Here is a 14,829-nt window from a genome sequence, read left to right as displayed (position 1 = left end):
GGGCCGAAATCGGCAAGGGTCGGGATCGGCAATAAGCATGTTGAATGCAGGCCACCTAAGGGTGCTATACTCACCCGCTTGGTTAGGACCGTGAACTTGATGCCTGGTAATGCACCTTGACTGGCTTAGGCCGTTATTGTGAGTTTTAATGAAACCAAATGAACTTTTTGTTGTGTTTAATTAGTTATGCATTCATTAAAATGAATTATTGTATGCTATGCAGGTGAATTTTTCTTACTGGGCCCCAGCTCACGGGTGCTCTATGGTGCAGGTAAGGGCAAGGATAAAGTTGGACCATCCATGAGTTTGAGAGCTTCGGTGGTGGTGTGTACATATGCCGCTGCTCGACCACCATGACTGAGGGTTTCTCAGAGGGACTAAGGGTCAAACCCTATTTTGTCACTTAGGTCGGCTGGTTGTAACTTTTGAACTATAATAGACCTTTTAAACATTTTTTTATGTTACTTTGGGATCCCATGTATGAACATAAATATTAATAAATGAAAAGTCAACATGTCCTTTTTGACCAAATATTTTTTAACCCTAATCCTTGCCATTAACCTTAATTACACATTTATAACCAAGGGAATTTATTAGCAAGTCTTCCACCATTTAAAGTACACAGTGTAATGGTCCTTGATTAAGAGGAAGTTACAACTTTTTATCCGAGCTACTAAGGTTTATGGGTTCTTGAAGACTGGCTAGACATGTACACTCGCCACTAAATACAAGCTTGAGTCAAGGTTTGGTAACTATCTATGTTGTTATGTGTTTAAATGTGTAAATAAGATATAAATGCCTTATCTGCATGCCTTATTAGGGAGCATGAGATATTCTGATAGGGTCTGGCCCTTGACTGTTGTATGAATGATGAAGACATGTTTGCTAGCATTTCTATACATTTATAAAGGCTTGAATATGCTTATTTGCATCTGTCTCTTTGTTTGGTCTTGGACCACCAGGCGGCAAGATGTATAGTTATTACTTACCTAACGGTCGAATTGAGCATTGCAGAGTGGGATAGTTGTCAGTATGCTTCCTCGAAGGTCAAAGAGGTTGGTTGGTGTTGCGAAAATTATAGCTACGCAAGTGCACGTATCGCAATTCAGTAATAATCTTGGTAAAACCAAGTATCGTCCTCAAGGACTGAATCACCAATTACCAGTCAATTAATCTTTTTGTTCTATTTGGTCAATTGAACTTTTGATTCTTGTAGACAACGCAAAAGAAAATACAAATTGTCGAAATAATAATTAAGAATTCAATAAAACAATGAGTAATAGCAAAACCTTGGATTTAAAATATGAGATAGTAATTAGGGCGTTTAATCTCATCAACTATCCTCCCTATTAATCCCTAATACAGATTACCAAATTCTCCTTATTTCTTCCTATTTCAATTAACGAGTTGACAAAAGTAGTTTATATTCATATTATGAATTATAAACTCAACCTAAGTGAAAATTCCCTATATTTCTATGGTAAATTTAATCACAAAGATTTCAATAACCACAACAACTCACAAAGATAGTTACACAATTTATCTAGATACTCTCGTTCAAAATTAGAATTGTGTCCCAAACAACCAAAGAAAATTCAAATCGCAATTTTCAGATTTTGATTCAAAAACATATCGATAATGACTATAGATGGCCAATCAATAATCAATCAATAAGCACAGATTGTAAGGAATTGAAATGAAGATGAAGAAGAGATGACAATTGCGTTAGTTCATAATAAGGATTCAAGTGATTCAACTAATAGCCCTAAATAGAAAATGAGTTCATAATTGTCAACATAAAGAAATAAATGAATAACAAACACTTGAGAAATCTCCCAGCTTTTTCAACCACGAAACTCTATCCTATTTTTATCTCTCTTTTGTTCTCTCGTTTTCCCATTTTATAAAACCTAATTTTTTTCGATTTTAGGAGAGGCGGGCTGTGGCTCTACATGCACCATGCCGCGGCCCGTGTCCCAAATTCTTGAGGATCTGCAATTCTAGGCCGCGACTCTCCCAAAACCAGGCCACAGCCCGTATCTCTGATTTCTGGGATTCAGCTCTACAAAGTCGCGGCCCTCCTTAGCCATGTCGCGGCCCAAGTCACTACTCCGAAACATAGATTCTGTTTAAAGGGATAGCCACGGCTCCAAAGTGCTCAAGTCGCGGCCCTTAAGACATTTTTCAACTCATGCATTTTTAAGCCCAAAAAATCACCAACACCTTCAAATCACACTAAGATCCATCCTTTGTCAAAAATAACACCGAAACTTTGATATTTCTTTTCTTTTTGAACCAATTTCCTCCAAGTATTTAAATCTTCCTTTTTATTCACAAAAACTACAATACAAACTAACAAAAGCATAAACCCGCACTAAAGGAAAGAAAAAAGACATAAAAGACTACCTAAAACACCACCTAAACATGACATAAACTAGACTCAACAAACTCCCCAAAACTTAACATTTACTCGCCCTCGAGTAAAGATTGACTTCAAGCTTAAAACATAACACATCACATACAGTTAAGCCTCCATAGTATTCACATCACATTGTCATCATTCACAAAATATTAACTGCACTTTACAACAATAATTTCAATCCGATCACTCTAACAATTAACCTGAATGCCTCAATTGGAAATTAGAACATGATTTGCAAATGAAAAAATGAACAATTAGAATGCATCATACATGTCTCACTCATACAACAATCCGCTAATTAATATTCAATATGCTTGTATACTTGCCTTTCTCCACTAATGTCAACAACACATGTTTTGGAATCAACAAGACTTTTAAGGTTCATAACATTGTGGCTTAGGTAACGGTAGTTAAAAAGAAATTTAAGCTTCATTATACCATAAGCACATCAAAAACTAGCCAAACCAACCTTCTTGCCTGTAATAATCATCCCCCAATTCACCAATTTTTCAACAATTGAGACATCACAAAACAATGCTCCAACATCACTTTATTTACTTATTTTTCACTCTTTAAGTCTTCTTTTTCCTTTTTTTTTTTTTTCGAATGATATACATAAATTAGTGATGTTGCAAGAGCTTTACATTATTTACCACATATCAACAACCTTACCCCAATACCCTTCATTTGTAACGCCCTGGGTGGCCAAGACCATTACACTGTGTATTTATAAAGGTGCAAGACTTGCTGATCAAGTCATTTAGTTGAAAACGTGTTACTAAAACCATTAACAAACTAGGGTTAAAAGGTTTTGGTCACAAAAGACACCATTCATTTAAATAAACATTTCAAACATGGGATCCCAAAAGAAAATAGAGTTAGAAAGGACAGTTTACAAAATTCCAAGGTATATACAACCGCTAACCACTCTAAGGGCAAAACAGACATGTAAGGTTCTCTCGTTCCTGTCCAACCCATGACCGTGGCGGGCGGGCAGCTAACTATGTACATTCCGCCTCTAGAGCTCTCCAAGTCAGGGCTGGTCAAGCTTACCCTAGCCCTTACCTGCACCACGTAGCACCCGTGAGCCAAGGCCCAGCAAGAAAACATAACATCACCGCACAAACAATGATAATAATCAAACAACTCTTTAAGCATGTTCATATACTTGGCAGTCCTTATTAATCACATAATCAATAATCATAACCAGGAAATACACAAACTAATACTCAAATATTCAACATGTCATACTTATCAGTTAACAACGATAACCAAATCACATAACAATCAGGATTGACGCCCTTACGTCGCACCCTCTGTTTACCCCACTGACTCCAGTCTGCTTAAACCGAGCTCAGTGAATATTAAGTTGTCCTCAGCTACCAGTGGCTGAGCCGCGCCCTGTGCGCCAATGTAAACTCTGGCACTCTTAGGTCGTTTGTTTAATATTCACATGGCATAATACCACCTTACATAATGCATACAAGAATAGGGAACCCTTAGTCCCATCATAAACTCACAACCGGGTGCAGTGTTCTTACCTTTAATTCCAAGTGTTCTGATTACGAGAGATGACCCTTGGACACGATCCGTTTCCCGAGCCCTAGCTTACACCTATTCACAACCAAGATAAGGGATTCCATTAATAATAATTGTATAAAGGTTTCCAGACCAAGTTCTAGCCTCCGGAACATTAAATTCCACCAAACACGGTAGTGGAATCGATCCCACGCACCCTAGGTTAGGTTCCCGCGCCTAAAACCTCCTTAAGGCCAAAAATTCCCTTAAGAGTCGCGGCCCAAGTTCTCTGTGCCGCGGCCCACCCCTATCTAGAGGCCCAGCCTCACCAAATAACAAACACAGGTCGCGGCCCAACACTCCCCATGCCGCGACTCGCCCTTCTTCCTCAGCTCTCATTTGCTCCTGAGGGCCGCGGCACACCAAGAATTGACCCGCGGCCCGACCCCTTCGAACCCAGAAAACCCACCATTTTTAACAATCAAACCTCACTCAAATCAACCCAAAGCCATCCTAATGATACAATTCAACTATCACAAACATCCTAACATGTTTCCAGCAGCATAACCCAACAAAAACTTAGCTTAGAAACTCATCAAAATTACACTTTAATCTTTGTAACCCATAAGCTCAAGAACACTAAAACCAGCCAAGAAAAAACATAATTTATTGACCAAGAATATAATTCAAAGCTTACCTCAACTCCTGATTGATTCCTCTTTCCATCACTGAGCTAATCCTTAAATCCTTTAGCCTCAAATTGATCTTCAATATCAAGAACCCAAAAACACTTAGAACCCAACAAAAACTACAAAATTTAGTCAGCTAAACCACAATCAAATGCTTACCTAAATTCCTTTTTGAACCTCCAAATTGCTAGTATGATATCCCCCAAGATTCTAGTTCAAACCCCTAAGTTTCCAGCCAAATCTCCCTCGGTTTCAATGGTTTCCTTGAGAGAGAAAATTGAGTGAGTTGAGAGGAGAGAAAAGGGTCGGTTTAGGTGTTTTTAGCTATTTCCTGGTTTACTTTTGTCTTACTTAAGTTAATCCCAAAGCTCGGGGTACCAAAAATGTCCTCGAGGGCAAAATGGTAAATTTCCCCAGTATTCCCTCCTAAGCTTTCTAACCTCAAATATATCTCCAATTATTTATTTCCATAACCTGATAACCCAAATAACCATCCAATACCCAAAATACCCCTTGACTCACCTCGAGTCAAGTATTGGGTCCCATTGTGACTTTTTTCGCTAACAGGCTCCCTAGGATCGCCTCAAGTCGCATGCTGCAGATATATCCACATAATGATGTGGTCTTCACAATTATAACATATAATCACATTTATGCCCTCAACGGGCTAAAATTACAAATATACCCCTTTAAACTAAACAGGGCCTACATGCATACTAATACTCTTAGACATGCATTTCATATGTCCATATAATCATATAAGCATGCTTATCACGGAATCGTGCATTAACTTATTTAATTCACACATAAACCAATTATGCCCTCCCGACATACTAATCAAGGCCCTTAAGCCTTATTAGTGATTTTTTTTTTGTCGTTACATCATTTCCCCCAAACTTATTTCTAAGCTTATGGCATAATTCAAGGACAAGGGCAAATAGTAATGGGTACATTTTTGGCTTAATAGTGTGGTTAAACAATTAATCAAGCAAGCTAATGAACAAAGGGGCGAACCAAGGATAAAAATAATATCGGTAAGCTTGAAAGGCTCAAACGTTCCAACAAAATTTCCTAAATGATTTTCCAACACACATGTCATCAAGGATTTCGTCTCAAAAGACAATCAATGCAAGTTCTATCCCATTCCACAATTCATTCCTCATACCCAAGTAAAACATGTATAACATAGGCAAATTACTCACATTTACACAACATATTCAAATTTCCAAGAAGAATTAAAATTAATCGAAAGAGTAATCAAACCAAGCACACGGTTATTCACACAATCGCTATTTCACAAATGATGACAAACGACATTATCAAAGAAATTTCATCGGCTTAACTTTTCGACAGGAAGGACAAAACTAATATAAAAACATTAAACTAAAAAGAAAATAAAAATGGTAAGCCTCTCCCCCAAACTTAAACTTCATATTGTCCTCAATGTGACATGAAGACCATGGAGAGAAAACGTACCTCAAAAGACATGCCACATCAGTATGGTGGTGGTTGTGGTGGTGGGTTGTATGGGTTAAACTGAGTTGGAGGGGTGAAGTAGTGTTCATCTGCAGAACTCATCATCCACCTAGTGACCAAAGCATTCAATTCTTCTACATGAACACGCCCATACTCATTCTATTGTACCAAGTAATCATTGTAATGTTGATTTTGCGCATGATGCGACTGGATTAAATACTGATTTTGGCAAAGGATATAATCCAGTCGAGCGTGCGTACACTAAGTATGGTCATCAATAGACCAACCAACTGCCAAATGTGATGTGGGGTTACTAGGACCCACGCCATCAGCTCTCTCCTCGTCCACGGGGTCAGTGTCGGGTGCTTCATCAACCCTTCGACGCTTATAATTCTGCCCAGGTGATGGTGGGATAAGAGAGGCCGGAGGAAAGGCAACAAACAGAGTTTGATTAATCGGCCCCATGGGCTTCCTAACCAGATCACTAGCAAAGACCGGTGGATCATAAGTGGCACACAGGGTCAAGATAAAAGTACCATGGGAAACGCCAGCAGTGGTGTTGAACCTACTGATATTGCGGATGCTATAACGAATGACCCGGCCTGCATCAACTGTCATCTTTGTCATGATAGCATATACCAACAAACAACGCTCTCTATCAATAGTAGATAAGTGAGAGGTAGGCACCATGTAGGAACTAACAAAATAAACCCAGGCCTTGGCAAGCGGATTAAGTTGCCACCGGTTCATGTCTTTGGGCTTGCCATGCTGATGATTAAAATGAGCCCCCTCCATACTCAAAGTTTTAGCCACTGCATTATAATCTGGCTTGCTAAAGTGAGCCAACTGCCAATGCTCATCGTCAAGCGTAGACAAAGTAGGGAGGTGTAGCAATGAATTAAATGAATAAATTTCAGTAGGCACCCTTTTACCCCAAATAAAGTTTTGATGCTTTGCATCAAGGTAAGGGAAATTGGCATAAAACTCAAACATTTGGGAGTAATTGGCCATTCCAACGCGGGTGGAGTTGCAAAAAGCACCCCAGTTTCATCTCACTATCTTAGCCCGAACGAGATCATAGGCAGGATTATTTTCAAATGGTTCATCTTGAAACTCAAACCCTCTCTCCCTAACCACAGATTTCTCATGATTTTTTTTTAACATATCAGCTTCCTGCTTATTGGCAAATAAGTTAGTATCATAATCAGCAGGAAGTGGTGGTGGGGGGTTTTGGCCTCGGGATGTGGAAGCATCCTTTTGATTGGCAGCGTGGGATAGGTTTCTTTTAGGCCATAATAATCCTTCAACAATCGCTAAATGTTCCACTTTCCTAAAACAATTAGGGCAGTACCCCTCCTTGATTTCCCACTCCCCAAAATCACCAAATCACAAGTAACAAACAAACCAACCACTTACACCAGACAAAACCACTCAATTTCTCAAGAAAAATTTGCAAAATAGTCCAAAATGAGACACTCAAACAGTCCAAGTTTCCAATAAGAATTCACTAAGAAGGAGAGGTGACACTTACTTGAATGTGAAAAATCCTTCTTCTTTTTGTCTTCTTTCCAAGTGATACTCTCAAAATGAGAAAATGAGCTTTGAAAATGGAGGTTAGGGTGAGAAGGAGAAGAGAATGAAGAAAAAAATAACCAAATTGGGGTTTTTAACTTTGTCTGCGCAACACGGGCCGCGGCCCTAGCCTTTCAATGTCGCGGCCTACCTAAAAATTTTTGAGATTCTGGGAAGTCATGTTGCGCCTCTACTCTCTCCATGCCGCGACCTGCATCAAAATTTCGGGGAAAATCGAGTCCTAATGCCATGACTCTACATCTCCATGTCACGGCCCGCCCCCATTTTTCTGAATTCCTGGGCCTCTGGAACGAGCCATGCTGCGGCTCAATAAGACCATGCCACGTCCCTTAAGAATTTTTTTTTCCATTTACTTTTTCTCTTTTTTTTTAATGCTTTCCACAATTCCAAATGTACAAAAATGAACCAAATATTCATAATTTACAAGTACAAAAGCAATAAAAATAGATGGGGTGCCTCCCACGAGCGTTGTCGTTAACATCATTTAGCCAGACACTAAACTCCTCTTCACAGGGGCATCAAGAGGATTACTGACTTTGCTTGATCAAATGCACTGCCCACATATGGCTTCAACTGCTGCATGTTCACCTAGAAAGTATCTCCATTCTTTCCTTGCACTTCCACTGAGCCATATGGAAACACTCTCACCACAATAAAGGGACTTGACCACCGGGACTTCAATTTTTTAGGAAATAGTCTAAACCTTGAATTAAAAAGAAGCACTTGCTACCCAGGTTGAAACTCTTTGTGGACTAGGTTCTTGTCATGCCAAGCTTTGGTGCGTTCCTTATAGATTTTTGCGTTTTTGTATGCCTCATTACGGAATTCATCATGCTTATTTAGTTGCAAAGCTCTATTCTCACTAGCAGCATTCCAATCAAAGTTTAACTTTTCATTGCCCAGTATGCTCTATGCTCTAACTCAACTGGAAGATGACAAGCTTTTCCAAAAACTAAGCGATATGGGGACATACATATTGTTGTTTTAAACGTTGTTTTGTAAGCCCATAGTGCATCATCCAACTTCTTTGACCAGTTTTTCCATGAACTATCCACATAATTTTTAAGGATACTTTTCACCTCCATGTTTGAAATTTCTGCTTGTCCATTTGACTGGGGGTGATATGGAAATGCAGTGCCGTGGTATACACCGTAGCGAGCTAAAAGTGCATCAAGTTGTTTGTTGACGAAATGACTCCCATCATCTCTAATGAGAGCTCGGGGTGTACCAAAACGAGTGAAAAAGTGTTTATGGAGAAAGTTCAATACAGTTTTACCGTCATTGGCCTTTGTAGCAGCAGCTTCTACCCATTTGGACACATAATCAACTGCCAACGAGATATACTCATCATTGTAAGACGGTGGAAATGGACCCATGAAGTCAATGCCCCAAACATCAAACAGCTCAACTTCCAAAATCACATTGAGGGGCATCTCTTTCTCCTTGAGATATTACCAGTGCGCTGACACCGATCAGAAGCCTTCACAAAAGAATTTGCATCATTAAATAAGGTTGGCAAAAAAAAACCACTCTGAAATACCTTAGTTGTTGTTCTTGTGGCTCCAAAATGCCCACCACATTGTAAATTGTGGTGGTGGGCAAGAATAGAATGCATTTCATCATCAGGTACACAAAGGCGAATAATTTGATCAACACAATGCTTACAGAGAATAGGCTCCTTTAATTAGCAATGTTTCACCTCAGAGTAGAATTTCTTAAACTGTTGCCTTCTCATCTCAGGAGGCACAACCTTTGCAACAAGGAAATTCACAATATCCGCAAACCAAGGCACAATAAGATTTTCACTCACCCCAAATAACTATTCATCTGGAAAGAAATCATTGATCCGCACAGCTTTCTCATTCTCACTCTCTTCTATTTCTAGTCTTGACAAGTGATCGGCTACCAGGTTTTCAGTACCCTTTTTATCACGAATCTCCATATCAAACTCTTGTAGCAATAGGATCCATCTGATTAAGTGAGGCTTTGCATCTTTCTTAGTCATCAAGTACTTGATAGCAGAGTGATCAGTTTACACAATCACCTTATTACCAATCAGATATGGTTTGAACTTGTCAAAAGAAAATACTATAGCTAGCAACTCTTTTTCTGTTGTGGCGTAATTCAACTGTGCATCATTGAGAGTTCTACTAGCATAGTAAATGGAGCGAAATACCTTGTCAATACGCTGCCCCAAAACTGCACCCACAACATAGTCACTAGCGTCACACATCAATTCGAACGGTAAGTCCCAATTTGGAGCCACAACTATAGGTTTAGATATCAGCCTCTCTCTCCTTAAGTATCTTGAAAGCATGAAGGAAATCCTCATTGAAATAAAAAACCACACCATTCATCAACAGTAAAGAGAGAGGCTTAGACACTTTAGAAAAATCTTTGATGAATTGTCGATAAAATCTCGCATGGCCAAGGAAATTTCTCACACCTTTCACTGACACTGGAGGTGGTAATTTCTCAATTGTTGCAATTTTTCCTTTATCCACCTCAATACCATCTCTAGAAATCTTGTGTCCCAGAACAATTCCCTCTTTTACCATGAAATGGTATTTTTCCCAATTCAACACATTTTCCAAGTTACCCAAACAGGTGTCAAACGATGAGCCAAAGACAGAAAAATCATCCATGAAAATCTCGATGCTCCTTTCCACCATATCTGAAAAGATAGCCATCATGCACCGTTGAAATGTTGCTGGAGCATTACATAATCTGAATGACATTCTCCTGAACGCAAATGTGACATAGGGACATGTGAATGTTGTTTTCTCTTGATCCTCTGGTGCAATAGCAATCCGATGGTACCCTGAATACCCATCCAAGAAAAAATAGTAGTTGTGGCATGCTAATCTGTCAAGCATTTGATCAAGGAAAGGCAAAGGAAAATGATCCTTCCTTGTAGCCTTGTTGAGCTTGCGGTAATCAATACAAATCCGCCACCCCATCACAGTTCTCGTTGGAATGAGTTCATTGTTTTCATTTTTCACCATGGTCATACCAGCCTTCTTCGGTACCACTTGTACTAGGCTCACCCATGCACTATCATAAATTGGGTAGATCACCCCGACGTCCAACCATTTAAGAATCTACTCAAGTACAACCTCCTTCATTGTTGGATTGAGTCTTCTCTAAGCCTCTATAGATGGCTTGCAATCTTCCTCCAATAAAATTTTATGCATTACTGTTGAAGGACTTATTCCTCTAATATCCGCCAATGTCCACCCAATGGTCAATTTATGATCCCGTAAAACCCTCAATAATTTTTCCAATTATGTTTTTGAGAGGTCAGCTGAAACAATTATAGGTAAAGTCTCATTCTCTCCCAAGTATGCATAACACAAATGATCTGGAAGAGCCTTTAATTCCAACTACGGTGGCTACTGAATGGATGTTAATGGTCTTTCAGGCCCCTCTGCTAACTCTTCAAATTTCTTCCTGTACGGTTGGTAGGAATTGATCTAATTTACATATTCTTTCATCTCAGCATCATCATCATCTACCTCACCACCTATCAACACTGCCTCTAAAGCATCACTACTCACCCTTCTTTTCGAGACTGCTTTATCTATCACATCCACACTATAGCAACTGTCACTGGCCATCGGATACTTCATTGCCTTGAAGACATTAAATACCACCTCATCTCCTTGAACTCTGAGTTTAAGATCTCCCTTTTGAACATCAATAAGAGCTTGGCCCGTGGCTAAAAATGGTCTTCCAAGAATAATGGGCACATTTGTATCCTCCTCCATCTCAAGAACGATAAAATCAGCGGGAAAAATAAACTCATCCACCTACACAAGAACATCTTCAATGATACCCCATGGATGCTTCACTGACTGGTCTACTAATTGTAGAGTAATCGTTGTTGGTCTTGCCTCACCCAAACCAAGTCTTCTGAACACAGATAAGGGCATCAGATTAATACTCGCCCCCAAATCACACAATGCATGCTTACATTCAAATTTTCCAATTGTGCAAGGTATAGTAAAGCTCCCTGGATCTCTCAACTTTTGGGGCAGCTTCCTTTCCAATATTGCATTGCATTCTTCAGTGAGCGCCACAGTTTCATGATCTTCCATTTTTCTTTTCTTAGACAAAATCTTTCATGAATTTTACATAACTGGGCATTTGCTCCAAAGCCTCAGCAAAAGGAATATTGATATGCAGCTTCTTGAAAACTTCTAAAAACTTAGAAAACTATTTATCAAGAGTAGCTTTTCTAAGCCTTTGAGGATATGGAACTCGGGCTAGTTGATCAACAGCAACTGGAGGAACTTTCTCTATACTCTTGTGATTTTCAGTGACCTTTTTCTCTGCTGTATCAGACTTTTCACCCAACCCTTCATTTTGAACCACTGATTGTTGTATACTACACTGCTCAATTTGTTTACCACTCCTCAGAGTAATTTCCTGAACTTGCTCCTTAGGATTAACTTCAGTGTTGCTAGGCAAGTTTACCTGTGGTCTATTATTCAGCATATTAGCCAACTGCCCCACTTGTGTTTCAAGATTTCTCATAGAAGATCTGGTCTCTGTCATGAACTAAGTTTAAGTGTTGGTGAGAGTCAATAATACAACTTGTAATTCATTAGGCCTGTCTGGTGGAGCTTGATTCATTGGTTGTTGTGGCCTAGGCTGTTGTGATGAAGATGCTTGATTCATTGGTTGTTGAGGCTCACCCATGGTTGTAAGTGTTAGAGAATGGATTATTGAATGGCCTCTGAAAATTCCCACAGCTTGAACCTGAGCTTGGTCCATAGGAATGTTATTATTACTACTAGCAGGGCACTGATCAATAGAATGAGAACCATCACACATTTCTCACCTAGCTGCCATCTGAATCGCATTAGCAGATGTAGTGTTATGCTATAATTGTTTTGTCAATGAGGCCACTTGTGCTGTCAAAGCAGTAATTGCATCAAGTTCATGAACCCCAGCTACCTTTCTAACCCCAGATGACCTCTCATCAGACCACTGATTATTATTTGTGGCCATGTCCTCTAGCAGCTCATATACTTCGTTGGCACTCTTACTCACGAATGCCCCACCAGCTGTAGCATCAATAATCGTTCTTGTTGTACCACACAGCCCGTTGTAAAAATTGTGAACCAGCATCCACTTCTCTATACCATGGTAGGGGCATTTCCTCAATAGCTCCTTGAAACGCTCCCAAGCATCATATAATGACTCCCCATCCATCTGATAGAAGTTATTAATTTCTCCCCTCAATTTAGTAGCCTTCGAGGGAGGGAAAAACTTAGCCAAGAATTTCTGAGCAAGGTCTTGCCAAGTATTAATAGAATTTTCCTGAAGCGAATTAAGCCAACTCTTAGCTCTTTCCCACGGAGAAAATGGGAATAGTCTCAACTTTATAGCATCATCACTGACTCCAATGTATTTGAAGGTATCACACAACTCCAAGAAATTCGCCAACTGCATATGGGGGTCTTTAGTAGGCAAACCACCAAATTGGACAGTGGACTGCACCATTTGCAAGATCGCCGGATTAATCTCAAAATTATTGACCTCCACAGCCGGCGGTCTTATACAGTTTTGCACTCCTGTTATAGTGGGTAGTACATAGTCTCTCAGTCTCCTGGCAGCAGGATTTTGAGCCTGATTTTGAATAACCTCGGGAACCTCATTATTCCCATCATTTTGTGCCATCTCTACAGTCTGACGAGCCAACCTTTGTTTCCTCTGTTTTGTTTGCAAGCCTTCTCAATTTCAGGATTAAAAAGAACAAGACTACCTGCCCCTCTTCTGCTATGGATATAACAAAACTACCTAAAATTGACAAAGGAACACAGCTGAAAAAAATTAGAAACAAGACAAAAAGTAACAAAATTAGAAATAAAATTAATTAGACTGATATTGATAGTTTTCAGTCCCCGACAACGGCGCCAAAAACTTATTGCGAAAATTATAGCTAGGCAAGTGCACGTATCGCAATTCAGTAATAATCTTGGAAAAACCAAGTATCATCCTCAAGGACTAAATCACCAAATACCAGTCAATTAATGTTTTTGTTCTATTTGGTCAATAAAAACTTTTGATTCTTGTAAACAACGCAAAAGAAAATATAAATTGCAGAAATAATAATTAAGAATTTAATAAAACAATGAGTAATAGAAAAACCTTGGATTTAAACAATGAGAGAGTAATTAGGGCGTTTAATCTCATCAACTATCCTCCCTATTAATCCCTAATACAGATTACCAAATTCTCCTTATTTCTTCCTATTTCAATTATCGATTTGACAAAAGTAGTTTATAATCATATTATGAATTATAAACTCAACCTAAGTGAAAATTCCTTATATTTCTATGGTAAATTTAATCACAAAGATTTCAATAACCACAACAACTCACAAAGATAGTTACACAATTAATCTAGATACTCTCGTTCCAAATTAGAATTGTGTCCTAAACAATCAAATCAAATTCAAATCGCACTTTTCAGATTTTGATTAAAAAACATACAGATAATGACTATAGATGGCCAATCAATAAGCACAGATTGTAAGGCATTGAAATGAAGATGAAGAAGAGATGATAATTGCATTAGTTCATAATAAGGATTCAAGTGATTCAACTAATAGCCCTAAACAGAAAATTAGTTCATAATTGTCATTCTAATGACAATTGAAAATAAGAACAACATAAAGAAGTAAATGAATAACAACCACTTGAGAAATCTCCCAGCTTTTTCAGCCACCAAACTCTGTCCTATTTTCATCTCTCTTTTGTTCTCTCATTTTCCCCTTTTATAAAACCTAATTTTTTTCGTTTTTAGGAGAGGCGGGCCGCGGCTCTACATGCACCATGTCGCGGCCTGTGTCCCAAATTCTTGAGGATTTGCAATTCTAGGTCGCGGCTCTCCCAAAACCATGCCACGACCCGTATCTCTGATTTCAAGGATTCAGCTCTGCAAAGCCACGACCCTCCTTAGCCATGCCGCAACCCAAGCGCTACTCCGAAACATAGATTTTGTTTAAAGGGCTGGCCGCGACTCCATAGTGCTTAAGCCATGGCCCTTAAGAAATTTTTCAACTCATGCATTTTTAAGCCTGAAAAATCACTAGCGCCTTCAAATCACGCTAAGATCCATCCT

General features: G+C 39.1%; 1 non-coding gene across 1 annotated transcript; it reads left to right on the top strand.

Annotated features, from left to right (window-relative positions):
- The first annotated feature begins 12,841 nt into the window (after positions 1-12,841).
- Positions 12,842-12,948, top strand: LOC133827951 (small nucleolar RNA R71). The gene has a single exon (XR_009890600.1). It is a non-coding gene; the product is annotated as a small nucleolar RNA R71 (small nucleolar RNA).
- The last annotated feature ends 1,881 nt before the right edge of the window (positions 12,949-14,829 follow it).

The sequence above is a fragment of the Humulus lupulus genome, chromosome 3, assembly GCF_963169125.1.
Source record: "Humulus lupulus chromosome 3, drHumLupu1.1, whole genome shotgun sequence".
In the NCBI taxonomy this organism is placed as follows: domain Eukaryota; kingdom Viridiplantae; phylum Streptophyta; class Magnoliopsida; order Rosales; family Cannabaceae; genus Humulus; species Humulus lupulus.
Note: the sequence above shows the minus strand (reverse complement) of the source record. Positions and strands in the feature narration are given on the sequence as shown.